Source organism: Peromyscus californicus, unplaced genomic scaffold (assembly GCF_007827085.1).
Source record: "Peromyscus californicus insignis strain IS unplaced genomic scaffold, ASM782708v3 Scaffold_6__1_contigs__length_162567912, whole genome shotgun sequence".
NCBI classification, from domain to species: domain Eukaryota; kingdom Metazoa; phylum Chordata; class Mammalia; order Rodentia; family Cricetidae; genus Peromyscus; species Peromyscus californicus.
In genome coordinates, this window is record NW_026294584.1 from 97,498,254 (window position 1) to 97,511,337 (window position 13,084).

The following is a 13,084-nucleotide window of genomic DNA, read 5'->3' on the forward strand; positions in this document are numbered from 1 at the left end:
AACAACTCTGTTTACCAGTTCAAAGCAAATAAGAAACAAAATAGAAGATTCATTAAGTCCTTAAAAGCAAATACATGATGACTTGAGGAATAGTTGAAGGTCATTTCATGTAGTGCTCAATATTGTGGAATATTTAACTATGTAAAGATGTGTTACATTTGTTTGTGCTGTGGACTATTACTTTAACTGTACAAAGGTGTGTTACATTTGTTTATGCTGCATTTGTTTAACTATGAAAAGATGTGTTGCTATTTCACCTTGCCTGCCTAGGGCACCTGATTGGTCTAATAAAATGCTGAACAGTCAATAGTTAGGCAGGAAAGGGATAGGTAAGGCTGGCAGAGAGAATAAATAGGAGGAGAACTCTAGGCTCAAGAAAAGACAAGAAGAAGAAGGAGAGAAAGAGGTAGAAAGAGAGGGACACACCCAGGGCCAGAAGCCAGCCAGCCACCAGACAGATAGACAGACACAAGAAGCAGTGAAAGTGAGATATATAGGAAGAAAGGAAAGAAGGAAGGAAGGAAGGAAGGAAGGAAGGAAGGAAGGAAGGAAGGAAGGAAGGAAGGAAAGAAGGAAGGAAGGAAGGAAGGAAAGAAGGAAGGAAGGAAGGAAGGAAGGAAGGTAAACAACACCGAGGCAAAACATAGATGAAGAGAAACCAGTTAAGTTACAAGAGCTAGCAAGAAAAGAGCTAAGCTTAGGCTGAGCATTCAAAACTAATAATAAGTCTCCATGTTATGATATGGGAGCTGGTTGGTGGCCCAAAAGAAAAAGCCTGGTACAGCTCAACTGCTCTGTTTTACAACAGAAGCTTCTGGCAACTAAAGCACAAAATGATTAAACTTCAGTTTCTTCTGCTTAGGTCACCATTGCATATCTACCTCTTTGCAATTGAAACACTTCCTCCCAGAGGGAATGATAGGGCTCATATGGCTCAGTAAACTAAGGAAACTTAGAAGGCTCAGGAAGTTTATGAGACTTACAGGGCTGAGAAAACTCAGGAAGTTGTAAGAGTCACAAGGGCCCTCCCCAAGGCAACAAAAGCAGCAAATGGGGGCTGGGGAAGAGGGGACTCACCAATGAAGCTGCTTGCAAGTTGTTCACAGAGTTCTAAGGTTTCAGCTTTTGTGAGTCACGTATGCTCCTGTAAGTAACCCCAATAAACTCATCGGTTCACTAAGCTAGACTTAGGGAATCGTTTATTTGTTTTGTTGTAGGTGCCATATCTGGTGTGCATAGACATTTGTTCACATCTCCCCCAGCAAAAAATACACAAGAGTCACAGGCCTGTAATAGTCATGTAGAAGATATAGACATATATACTAAACTCTGTGTTGGTGGGTTTTGTTGTTGTTGTTGTTGTCGTCATTGTTGTTAGCACTGGAGAAATGAGAAGAACATTGATTCTCTAATACCAAGAGGGAGTAGAGGCCCGGAAGAGCTCTCATCCTCAGAAAAAGAGATAACTGGATCATGAAGAAGGGTAACTAGTTACATGGCCCAAGGGCAGAAGAAAGGGGAGGTTTCCCATTTAAAGAGAACAGAATTTGTTAGGGATGAGAGAGCTCTGGAAATGGAGAGTAGAATGTTTATGCAATGTTATGAACATAATTAGTAGCACTATCTCATTTGTTTAAAATGGTTAAATCTCAAGTTTGATGTCCTACTTATTGCACCACAATTTCCAACTAATTAAAAAGTAAAGGCAGCTCAGTCAAAGGACTGAAGAAAGAAAGAGACACCCTGAAATAGCTCAGGGGACCTACTGCCACAATCTAGCTCAGATTTTTCTTTCTGTATTGTCATTCTACCTGTTCTCAATGAATTGTTCTGCTCTGGGCTATTTTGGTGGAGAGAGAATCATAGGTCCCTCTGACTGATGTATCAGAGATCATAGCAATGCCCCTCACCTCCAGAAGCAGAATGAGAAGTCTTGGCCTGTATGACAGCTCTGAGCAAGAGGCAAAGACCGAATAAATTAGAGAAGGGAAAGATACGGTGTTGTAAAGTATTATTTTAAGATGTGTTATATTTGTTTATGCTGTGGAACATTTGTTTAATGATGCAAAGATGTGTTGTATTCTTTTCTGTTACATTTAACTCTGTGAAGCTTTGTTACTTTGCCTATCTAAAACACCTGATGATCTAATAGAGCACTGAATAGCCAATAGCAGGACAAAAGAAAGGATAAGTGGGACTGGCAGGCAGAGAGAATAAATAGAAGGAGAAATTTGGGAGGAAAAGAAGAGCAAGAGAACAAGGAAAGGAGGCTACTAGGGGCCAACCAAAGAGTAAGAGTGAAAGTAAGATATATAGAAGTAAGAAAAGGAAAAAGCCCAGAGGCAAAAAGTAGATGGGATAAATTTAAAGTTAAGAAAATCTGGCAAGAAACAAGCCAAACTAAGGCCAGGCATTTATAATCAAGAATAAGCCTCCATGTGTGATTTATTTGGGAGCTGGGGAGTGGGCCCCCAAAGAACAAAGAAACAAAAGAGAAAAAGGCAAAAACAACCAACAGCAATACAGAAATCACATGAGTACTCCAAAGGCCTCTGGGAAACTACCGAAAGCAGATTCTCTCTCCCAGGCTGGACTTCCCACCACCCGTAGTCTATGAGTCAGGTATTAAAGGTTGGACTGCTGACTACCAGCCCAACCCCTTACTTGAGCCCAGTGTCTTCTGAACCCTGCCAGCTAGGTACTGCATTTGCACTGTGGTCCCAGCAGCCTTGTGAGGATGCTGTAGGCTGGTCCTCTTGCTGCCGAATCAACTTCGGTACACATGCAGTCCCTGTAAAGCAAACAATGCTGAAAATGCACCTCAGGCCCAAGGTAGCCACCTCTCTTCACTCTCAAGCAGCCTTTCATCATCCAGGAGACACTGCAAGAGGCCAGCACCCTGGGAGACCACCTCTCAGTCCTCTCATTGGCCCAAGTGAACCATAACACTCTCTAGAGAAGACTCTTGGGCTTCCTCTTATTGGCCAGGGAGAAGGCTGCCTGTGCAATAGTCCACTTACAAATGCTCAGCACAGACCATGCAAGCGACTGAACCTGCAGCAACAGAGCATTGACTGGAACATTGCAGACCTTTAGGCCTCGCCCAAAAGAGAGAAAGAACACCATTTCTGCATCACTTTGCATGTGTAAACCTCCAATTGCTCTGAACAGATTATACAAGAAACAATACATAGAAGGGCTAGGAGTGTGGCTCGGTGATTAGCGTGCTTTCCAGGCAGGCAGGAAGCCCTGAGTTTCATCCCTAGCACAGCATTAAACAGACATGGTGGTGAACGCCTATAATCCCAGCACTCAGGAGGGGTGGTGGCAGGAAAATCAGCAATTCAAGTGTCTTTCTCAGCTACAAAGTGAGCTCAAGGCCTGTCTGGCTACATGAGACACTATCTTAAAAACAGATGATACAGAGATAGATGGATAGACAGATGGATGGATGGTTAGATAGATAGATGATAGATAGATAGATAGATAGATAGATAGATAGATAGATAGATAGATGCATACATACATACATACATACATACATACATACATACATACATAGACAGACAGACAGACAAGAAACAATCCACCAGAAATTGGACAACCTAGGTGTCCATAAATGGATGAATGGATAAAGAAAATGTGACACATTTACATAACAGAATATTACTCAGCCACCAAAAAAATGAAATTTGGCAGATCTCTGTGAGTTCAAGGCCAGCCTAGTCTACAGAGTGAGTTCCAGGACGGTCAGGATTGTTTCACAGAGAAACCCTGTCTAGAAAAAAAAATGAAATTCACAGGTAAATGGATGGAGTTAGAAAAAAAAAATAATCCTGAGTGAGGTAACCCAGAACCTTAAAGACAAATGTGGTATGTATTCACTTGTATGTGGATATTAGCTGTTAAGACATTGATAAGCAAGTTATAATTCATATAACCACAGAGGCTTAGGCATTGAGTAAGGGACTAGGAATGAGGGATGGATCTCCCTAAGAAGAGGAAATAATATAGATAGTTATCAATGCGGGGGGGTACTGTAATGGAAGGATCAAATGCAGAGAGGGAGGGAAGAGGGGGTGAGGAAGAGAACACAAAGAGGGAGAGCTAAAACTAAGGGCCATTTGAGAGGCTGTATGGAAACCTAATACAATAGACACATCCTAAAATATATACACATATGAAGTTGATCTAAATGAAATCACCAAATAATGGGAAAGACAGAGCACCAGCAGGACATCTCTCATCACCAAATGAAGTTTTCAATACTGAGAATGGTTTATATCTAATCAGGTGTTGGCCAAAGGGGTCCCATGGGAACCCCCAAACAACCCAGGCTATTGCCAAGGCTATTGGTAGCTCTCCACAAACTGAGGGTAAGGCCCCATCGCTGAAGACAACACCTACACAACTCATTGAACATGGAGAAGTCAGGCTGGTGCCTCCCTAGAGCCTTCACCCCTACTGAATAGTGTTCAGGGTCCTGGAAGGTACTTTGCCTGCCACCAAAGGAGAAAGGTAAACATCAACCCAGCCACAAACTTTTAGATGTAGAGTGACCTGCCTGCAAAACATGCTGATGTAGTAGTGCCACAAAGCTAGTGGGAACAGCCAACCAGGATCTGATCTGATTTGAGGCCCACTCTGTAAGATGGAACCCATACCCAACACCGACTGAATGGCCAAGAACCTGAGACTAGATAGGTCACAGACCTGGAGGAAAACCAAATGCTACTGTTCTGCTAAAGGAATGTAGCAATAAAATGACTCTTACAACATTCTGCTGTACTCATAGATCAGTGCCTTGCTCAGCCATCATCAGAGAAGCTTCCTCCTGCAGTAGATGAGAACAAATACAGAGACCCACAGCCAGACAATGTGCAGAGAGTGAGAGAGCTTGGAACACTCAGCCCTAAATGGGATGTCTCCATTAACTCCTTCCCTCGGGGCTGCAGGGAAACCTGCAGAAGGGGAGACAGAAAGGTTTTTGAGAGCCAGAGGGGATAGAGGGTATCAAGAAAACCAGGCCTTCTACACACAGCAGGACCGACACATATGCGAACTCACAGAGATAGAAGCAGTGTGCACGGGTCTGCATTGGATGGGGTCCTAAAGCTGAGAGAAGAAGTGGACACAAGCCCCCACCCCTGATCCAGCAGGTAGCTCCAATTGATAACCATTTGCAAATAAAAAATTTGTTTTCTCCAAAGGAGTCTCACTGGGGAAACAAACCATCTAAAGTGTAGACCCATGACCAGCAGTGGATGGTCAACACAAAAGGAACTCAATGGCATCTTTGGAGGTTCTTTGTTGCATAATGCTGTATCAGAGCATTCTTTTTTTTTTTTTTCAACCTAACAGGTCCTTTGTGTCTATATATAATGGCTTCCGTTTTTGTGTTTTCATGGTATTCCTGTGCGTACAAACCTGTGTGTCTCTTCATCTATGCGTTTCTCCTGCTTTTTCTTTTACTCCTTTTCTGTTTGTTTTGTCCTATTCCAACTTGTTTGTTTTTGTTTTTAATCTTGTTTTATTTTATATCATTATTATTCCTTAGATGTCTGCTTGTGTATTTTGTTGCTGTTTTGTTTTGTTTTTGTTTTTTTTTCTAACGAGAGACAGAAACAGTGTGGATCTGGATGGGAGGGAAGAAACTGGGTGGGTTGGGGGAGGGGAAACTAATTAGAATATATTGTATGGAAAAAAATCTATTTTCAATCAGATAAAAAAGGCAAGACTTAAGACATTCTTGGCCTAATGGTACTGAGCAAACCAAGCTGACAGGAGCAGTGTCTTGAGGGGACGATGGGGAGGGCTGTGCTTCTCTCCTGTTTGTTAGGGAAGTTAGACATGAAGGTCAAAGGCTTCACTTCTGTTATTGCAGCAGGTTTTCTTCTTATTTCAAATCTGAAAGCCAAGTAGCCACCCCATTTACCTCTGCTGTCATTGATAGTCTCCAAAAGGTTTCTCAGTCTAATTGTATTAGAAGCATCTTATTTGTCTTTTGGGTTTAAACTTTCTATCAAGAGGAAATGATAGCCAACATGAGATATGTAAGAAGACAGATGGGTCAATAGAATAATACAGGTTATTGTGGTATTAGAATTAGTGCCCAGACAAGTGGATGGAACTAGAAAAAAATCATCCTGAGTGAGGCAACCCAGACCCAGAGAGACAAACATGTATGTACTCACTTTTAGCAGATAGTAGCTGTTGAGCAAATGATAACCATGCTACAATCCATAGTCTGAGAAAGGCTAAGTAACAAGGAGGGCTCTAGGGGGGAAGCATGGCTCTCCTTAGGAAAGTGAAATAGGATAGATTTTGTAGATTGACTGGAGACAGATGGGGATGGGAACAGGAGGGACCAATGGGGGAGAGGGATGGAGGGAGAGAGTACGGAGAGAGACAACCAGAATTGGAGGACATTTGAGGGGTGATGTGGAAACCTAGTGCAGTAGAAACTCCCAGGAATCTCCAAGGATGACCTAGTGACGGATTTCTAGTCATAGAGGATACAGTACCTGAGCCAGCCATCTTCTGTAACTAGGCAAGGCTTCCAGTGTTGGAACTGGGACACCAACACAGCCACAAAACCTTCAACCTACAATCTATCCAGTCTACAAAATGAGCTCCAGTAATGGAGGTGCAGAACTTGTAGGAGAGAACAACCAATAACTGGCCTAACTAGAGGTCCAAGCCATGAGATACAGCCCCTGCCAGACCTGCCTGGATGAGCAGGAACCTGAGGCTGGATCGCCCAGAGACCTACAATAGAGGAGGAAAAGATCAATCAAATGATTCCTAATGGTATTCTGCTGTATCGGTGCCTAGCCCAATCCTCATCAGAGAGGCCTACCCCAGCAGCTGATGAGAACAGATGTAGAGAACCATGGCCAAACATTGGGATCTCCAAAATTGGAGATTTCCATCGGTCACTCCCCTTGGCATTTGGGAAACCCTGTGGAAGAGATGGAGGAAGAAATGTAGGAGCCAGAGTGGTTGAGAACACCAGAAAAACAAGACACATAGAATCAGCTAAGCTGGTCTCGTAGTGGTTCACAGAGACTGAAGCAGCAATCACAGAGCCTGCAGGGGTCTGTGCTGGGTCCTCTACATAGATGTTATGGTTATTAACTTGACTTTTTTTTTCTTTTGTGGGACTCCTAACAGAGGAAATGGAGGGGCATGTCTCTGACTCTTTTGCCTGCTCTTGGGACCCTTTTCCTCCTACTGGGTTGCCTTGTCAAGCCTTGACATGAGAGTTTATGCCTAGTCTTATTGTATCTTGTTATGCCATGTTCAGCTGATATCCCTAGGAGAAAGATTCTAGGAGAAGAAATGGTAAAGATACTTAGGCTTCCCATAGGAAATTGTCAGAAGCAGCCCTTGGGTAAGATGGGATGGAAATGTTCGGCTAAGCTGTGTAAAACAGGCTGCATTCCTCTGTGAGGTTGGTTTCTTTTCCTCTCCAGTTGTTGAGAATTGAATTTAGGGCTTCACATTAGACAAATGCTTTCCTACTGAGCTGTGTTCCCAACCCTCATCTACAATTTTTGACCTAAAAAAAAAAAGAGTAGTGGCCTGTAGTTCAAGAAAATATATCCTATTGCATGTTTCAAAACCAGTTTGGAAAAATAAATGAAAAGCAAAAACAAACAGTTTTACAGTTTTGATTTAATAAATGTTATTCATCTATTTTTTTTAAAGAATCAGTTTATAGAAATGAACTCTATGGGGATAGAGGGACCTGAAGGATAGAAAATTTACTTTCCATTTCATTACTTTTTACATATTTTTAATTATTTTAATAATGTCATGTATTACTTTTATAACCAAACTAAATCTAGTTAATACATTTTAAGATCTGAGGGAGATTTAAGCATATCAAGTTCAAAAGAATTCACTGACATAATAGTTAATTAAAATGCCACAAAGTTACAAAGCATATTAGATGGAATGATTTCATTCACAAAAGCAACTAAAGGAATAAAATTCAAGACACAGGCAAAATCTACAAGAAGCAAACTTGAAAATTCTACTGAGGAACATAAAAAAATAATTGGATAAGTGGAAGAGCAGACCCCATTCTTGAGAAACTCAATAATTTTAAATTGTCAATTCTCCCCTAAATTGAACAATAAATTTAATGCTGTCTCAATAAAAATGAAAACAGAGCAGAGGGATGTGGCACACTGTTCATAAAGCCCATACAAAAAAGAATGAGAGCTAGAAAACACTTGGTGTAAATATGCACATGTGCACAGAGGCTGGCATCAGACCTCAGGGGTCTTCCTCAATCACTTTTCCTCGTTTTCGAGATGGGGTCTCTAACTGAACCTGGAGCTCATCCATTCAGCTAGACTGGCTGGCCACCACATTCTAGGAAAATAGTTGCCTCTGCATCCCCTGGCTGGGGTTACAAATGTGTGCTGTTGCTACTGGATTTTGATGTGGGTGCTGGGGATCCAAACTCAGGTCCTTGCTTGCACTTTACACACTGAATCATCTCCCTAGCCCTAGGAAAACTTTTAATCCACTAGAGAGCAGCACTTTCATACCACATGTACTGGCTGGCCTCGAACTCACAGAGCTCTGCTTGCTTCTGCCTCCCAAGTGCTGTGATTAAATGCACGTGCCACCACATCTGGCTGACAGCTCACACTATTTTACCTGTTTGCTGAGGTACTTAAAGTCCCTACAGTAGGCCGGGGCTGTAGGTCATCTGAGACTGCTCATCTAACACACATAAAGGCCTGGTTTCAATCCCCAGCACTGCCTAAAACCAGGTGTGGTGGCACACACATGTAACTCCAGCATTCCAGAGTGAGAACAGGATCAGAAGTTGAAGTCCATCCTCAGCCACATATCAATTTCAAGGCCAGCCTGGAAAAATCAAATAAAATAAAGCAAAGTTCCTACAGTAATCATAGACTCAAATGCTACTTGTTTAAATGATTTTTCCCCTGTGTGTGTGTGTGTGTGTGTGTGTGTGTGTGTGTGTTCATAAAGTGCACAGAAGCCAGAGTATCACCTTGCTAGTTGTTGCTCAGGCACCATCCACTTTAGTTTTTAAGATTTATTTGCACTCTTTGTAATCATATATATTCAAATGTCTCTGTGTGTGGGTTTGCACCCATGAGTGCAGGTGCCTGTGGAGACCAGAAGTAGGTATTGGATCGACTGGAGCTGGCGTTACAAGCAACTGTGAGCCACTTGACATAAAGGCTGAGAATGGAACTTGAGTCCTTGGCTAGAGCAGTCTATGCTCTTAACTACTAAGTCATCTCTCAGCCCCACACCACCCCTTTCTGAGACAGAGTCTCTCATTGGCCTGGAGCTCGCCAAGCAGGCTAAGCAAGTCCCAGGAATCCTCCTGTCTCCGACTCCCCAGCTCTGGGATTGCAAGTGAGAGCCAACATGCCTAGCTTTTTCATGTGGGTTCTGGGGATCAAACTCCAGACCCCACTCTTTTAAAACAAGCACCTTACTTACTAAGCCTCAGTCCATTAATATATATAATATATTAATATATATTGCAGTTTCTAAACTAACCCTCCACTTACCTCACACCAGACCTTAAGGGGAGCCCCAGTGCTAGAATCACAAAACAGACAGACCCATTGCTACCCTCATGAAAACAGCTGTGTGAAGAGAGACACACATCATTACACAAAAAGATATGAATCAGTGAGGGGAGCCCTATGATAAGGAAACAGACAGACATGGGGGCCCACGATACAGCCACCCTGCTCAGAGGGAAGGCAGAGAGCGGTTCTGTGTGTCAGACTTGGGCTTGAAGTGGCAGGTGGGGAAGGGAAGGAACACACACTAGGCAGAGGTGCCTTCTGGCTGGACCAGGGCACTCTCAAGGAAAGAGTGGCTGGAGCGAGAGGGGTCAGGGGGTGTATTAGCATGAAAGGAGGCATAGATCTCCTCCAACACCTGGACAATCTTACTGGGCAATTTCAGTACAAGCTGAGTCTGATAGCAGCCACAGGACATCAAGCAAGGAAGGCTTTCAACTTGTCCTTTACAATAATCAATCGGTCACCAGCACCTTCTCCAGATTACATTCAGTCTTCCGAAACTGCCAAATCCTCTTTTTATCTTTTAGAACAGTTGGTAACGTGTTCCTGGGGATCGGTGAAGGAGGACCATCCATCCATCTGTCCCCAGCTTTTGACTGCTGGCTCTCAATAGATGCATGCCCACTACCCTCACCCCCAAAGCAGAGTATCTACTATTTTTCTAAATTCTAATCAAAACTATGAGAATCAGCGAGGCACGGTGGTGCACACCTTACATGTCAGCAAAGAGGCAGAGACAGGCAGGCAGAGCTCTGTGAATCTGAGGTCAGCCTAGCCCACGTGTTGAGTTCCAGGCTAGCCTGGGCTACACAGTGAGAACCTATCGCAAACAAACTAGAAGAAACAAACGCTAGGGAAGTAAGTGCAGTCCCTTCAAAAAGTGGGGCGCAGGAGTGGGCAGACAGCACCGTCAGTACAGTGCCCACCACACAAGTGTAAAAACCCGAGTTCACTCCCAAAAAGTCAGCACGATGCCTCGAATCCCAAAGCTGGGAGGCAGAGACAGGAGGGTGGCTGTGGCTCCCTGGTCTCCAGTCCCAGGCCAATGAGAGATCTTGTCTCAAAAAGCAAGCTCTTGAGGAATGACACCCAAGGTTGTCCTTTGGCCTCCACATGTGTCGTGCGCACGCACGCGCGCGCGCACACACACACACACAAAGCACGCATGCACATGTGTACACACACATATACACAAAGTTTTACTTAAGAGTATTGGTGAAATTATTAAGGAAACTCCACGTAGTTAAAAGGGAGGTTTATTTTGTGGGGTAACTCACAAGTGAAGGGATAGGCAACAGGGTCTGGGAAAGGTGTGGCACGGTCCAGTGGTGTTCTCTGGAGAACTCTGCTCAGTCTACCTCCAGTGTTCAGGGTCCAGGAACCAAGAGAGCCGGCGCATCCAGATCTCAGGTCTTCAGTGTCCTCTCTCGGCCCCGCCTTGTAGGCGTGACAGTTACCGAAGCCTCAATGTGGGTTGGAACTTCCAGATCAAAGCTGGAAAGGCTACCCACTACATCTCCACCTTTTGTCTAAATAAGAAGGTTCTAACCTAATACAAGACTATATACAAAGGAATGTATACAAAGGAATACAAAGGAGTAATGAGGGATAATGACCTAGATAAGATGGAACTACAACCAATGCGAACAACATCAAGCAAGAAACACATACTAAAATCCAGAAAAGTCTAGCGCGTAGGTAAATGGCATGTTACAAAGATCATTCCAGAAGGTGTCCTATCCTAAAGAACCTGAATCTAATACTTAATATGTTCTATCTAAGATATTATATATATGCTAAGTTGTAACGATAACTGCTAGTCTTCAATCCCATCAAAGACCTGAGAAGGAATATAATGGTACCTGAGAAATGGAGGTACCATTATATACATGAGAGCCCTTGTCAGATTCTACTAGGACTGGTCTATTGAGATATTCCAGGTTCTGCTGGGCCATGAGTACACACGACCGTCAGAACCCACTGGGCCTTGCTGCACACAGGTACCAATTTTCTCTCACCTGCTGACATGCTTGCTTTCTTGGTCCTGTCCCCAATGTCACCCCAGTGGAGGGCTGCTTCCTGCCTTGTGTCCAATTACCTCTGTTTTTAAGACAGTCTCCCTCCCTCCCTCTCTCTCCTCTCTTCCTCCCTCCCTGCCTCCTTCCCTCCCTCACCCCCTCCAGCCCTCCCTCTTCCCTCAACTTTTTACTTTCACAGACCACTTGATGAAATCACTGTTTTACATCTCCAGTCATTAAGAGCGACCTTAAGGAAAAAGCTCATTTTGTACCTCTCTTTTGGCATGCAACCATGTCCTAACAGTGCAAAAAGGAAGAATCCAGAAATAAGCCTTCCACACCTAGCCAGCATCCCCCTAGTATTTTACTGTTCCAAAGCACCAAAGACAGAGTCTCTCAGGGCAGGGGAGAGGAGTCAGCAGTGCTGTCAGCGGCCTGTTGTTTGGAAATAATTTTTCAGAATAATTTTCACTTGTCTTGCAGTGATGTGCATTTTCTGAAAACACCTTGAGCATCTTTAGAGAATTCATTATCGTGACTTGGGCTGTCTGAAAGGCTGGATGTTGACCTCTGCTTTATGACATGTGGGTATGACAACCCTCAGATGAGGATGGCAAGCCCTGCAGCTCCCTGGTCAGTTTCTATTTATCTTCTCTAATGAGGTAGAGATGTGTTCATTACCAGCTCATTGGAAAAATGCCATGAGCTGACCAACACAGATGTCTTTTTAAAACCAAGTCTTTCTCTGTGACACTTGACTCTATTAGGAACAGGAGTGTAAGGGACATGTTGTCTGTCTTAGGTAAAAGCTCTCCAGTTGTCTCCAAAGAGACCCTTCAGGGTGGCATTAATAATCTCTGCAAGTGTGTTTCAGGCTAAGAAACCGGAGGTTATTAGCACATCAAATGAGCTTTTTCTCAGAAAGGAGCACTCATTAGCTGACTCTGTGTCTGAGGTGCCAACAAGCCATCGTTTGTGAATTTCCCTTCTGAGAGTTAGAAATCCCCCTCATTTCTTATGTAGAGCTTCTTTACCACAGGCAATCCACATTCACAACAGGAGAGTCCGAAATACTCAGTGAATTAAGAAAAGACCACGTTAACAAAAGCCCCATTACAGTGCTGCATTTGCTTCTGTCCCAGCAAATAGTCATGATGTATTTCCTCTCTATTCCAAAATACACCATGCTATTCTATAGTCACTTGGTTGGTTGGTTGGTTGGTTGGTTGGTTGGTTGGTTGGTTGGTTCATCTGTTTGCATGAAACCCAAGCTAGCCCCCAGCTTGTTATGCAGCTGAGGGTAACTTTAAACTCCTGATCATGCAGCTTCCACCTACTCGGTGCTAGGACTACAGGCTTGCCCCACCACATCTGGTTTGATGCAGTGCCAGTAGTGAAGGCCAGGGCTCCACACATGCTAGGCAAGCACGTGACCCAGTGAACTACATCCCCAGCCTTCCACTACCTTTTGAAGTG